We start from the raw sequence: 2,430 nt of genomic DNA on the forward strand, positions 1-2,430 counted from the left end.
TTCTTTCCTGCTGCAAAATCCTCTGAATCCTTGTGTAGACCACCACAAGATCTTCCTCTACTACCTCTGTGTGCTCTAGATTGAGTTGGAGACCTCAAAATAAGTTGGAATCAAAGGGAATATGGAGAAAACTCACTGAACAGAACCCATTAAAGAACACCTTTTCATCCAAAATTTTCAGCAAAAATTCAGTTATTCCTCATCACCTTTCTTATCCAATCTCTTCAATATATTGCAGATTATCATGCAAAGAAATGTGCTGCATGGGATGCAGCTCATGCTTGGAGTGAGCAAAGGAGGAGGTGGTGGTTCTTAGTAAGTTACTTGAAAGATGAAAACCCATTTTTTTCAAGTTTGTGTAATTTTCAATTCCAAAAATCTATTTGAATTTAAATCATATTTTATTTCTAAAATAATAATTTATTAATTTTAAAATTAATTTCATAAATTAATTTTCAATAAAATTTATAAATAATTATTTAAACAATTTAAATAATTCTAATTATTTATATCCAATATGAAATTATATTTTTATACAAATTCTCTTCATATATTAAATCATATTTAAATATATTTTCTCCAGTTTCGATTTGATTCTAATTGAACGATTTCAAATTAACTTATCACGCTACTCTAAGAGCTATCCATTTTCGAGCTAATAGGGGGATCATGACCTACAGATCATGGGTTCAACGATCCGAGATTAATCGACTAAACTCATCAGACCTAACCCATCGTTAACTAATGAGTCACTTCACTAAAGCCCATAGTGAACTCCCTCACTGTAGATATATTATGTCCACTCGTATAACCATGATTAGTAAGTTACCCTTTACAGGTTGTTCGTGATAACGCTGGGTTAATCTCTTTTTACCCCAGAATTATCTTTGTTTTCTAGTCCTACTGATCCCTAATGGACAATTGTTTTGTGATCGCAATCACAAAACGAGTCCTCTATTCCAAATGAGAGGGCCAGGATCCCTTGTTCAAAGTCTAGAATCACAATTTAAGGGAACAATCTCTCTACGTATCCCTTAAAGGGTAGAGTGAATTCCTCTTGCACCCTATGTCCCAGCTATTTATCCAGACCTTACCCTGAAATGGCAGTCATGTTGGACTGGCGCTGTTGAACCACCTCCCTATGTAAATATAATGGCAATCCATCGATAAATAGAGTTCATAGTTAGTCTCAAGATATGGTCAAGTTACCTAGGTACCACTTTGAAATAAGTCAGTCTTAAATAGTAAACAACATTATAAAGTAAGAGTGACTTATTTCGTGTCTGATCTTGTATAAACTCTTTTGCATAAGGACATCCTCCTCCTCATTCAACATGAATGAATTAGGATCACTTCGTTTGTAGCACTTTACAACTCGTTGTAACAACTATAGAGCAAGTCGTATCCAATAGTATTAACAGATAAAGATACCCACCTTATCCATTACTTAGATCATTTTGACTATTTTACTCGAACTTGACTCACCTATTATGTCTCCGCATAAGTTCAAGTACTCATCAATATCAAGGGATTTTTAGGTTTATTGGATTTTATTCAGTATAATCTATTCAATAACACTTTAATTGAATTTTCAAAATAAGCTCCATTGTTTACATACCACGAGTATTAGAAATAAAATCCAATACTATCACTCTTCCTTTGATCTATCCCTAGCATAAGAATACTGACTTAGGTCAAGTACAACTTCAAGTATTCCCTGTGGTCTCATTTGAGCATCCTCTTCTTCTTCTAAATCTATAGGAGGTTTGGTTAGTGAAGAAACTTTAGGTGACTCACCTCAATCTCTAGTGGGTAATTAGAGCTGTTAGGAACTTCATAGGATGTCTTCCATTTGCATAATATTTCTTTTTCTCTGAATGACATCTCTACTATATAATAAACCTCTTTTCAATAGGGTTCCACATTTTAAAATCCTTTTACTCCTAAGAAAACCTACAACATACACTTTACAGCCTAGATTTAATTTCCCCTGATTTTGATGAATATAACCAACAATCCAAATACCCTTAGGTTAATGTAGCCAGGTGGATGTGTGTGCATTTTTCTTCAGAGTTCAAAAAATTTAGGGAGGAATGTGGACACACCTATTTAAGGTGACACAGTGTAGCTTTGCAGCCTCTGTCCAGTAATTTTCAACTTAGAATTGCATCCGATAAGAGATATTTAACTCTTTCCATGACTCTTATTTTAGTCTTCAACAACTCCATTTTGTGTAGGGAGTGAATCTAACTATTCTATGCCTAGTAATTCTTGTTTCTTTACAGAATTGTTGAAACTCTTCATTACAAAATTTCAGTCCATTATCTTAGTTTTGTTTCTCTATCATGGTTTCCATTCCTTACACCTATCAAACACTTGGTTTTAGTTTTAAGGAAGTAAACCCAACTTTTCTAGAGAAATCATATAAAG

This window comes from Benincasa hispida, chromosome 1 (genome assembly GCF_009727055.1).
Source record: "Benincasa hispida cultivar B227 chromosome 1, ASM972705v1, whole genome shotgun sequence".
In the NCBI taxonomy this organism is placed as follows: domain Eukaryota; kingdom Viridiplantae; phylum Streptophyta; class Magnoliopsida; order Cucurbitales; family Cucurbitaceae; genus Benincasa; species Benincasa hispida.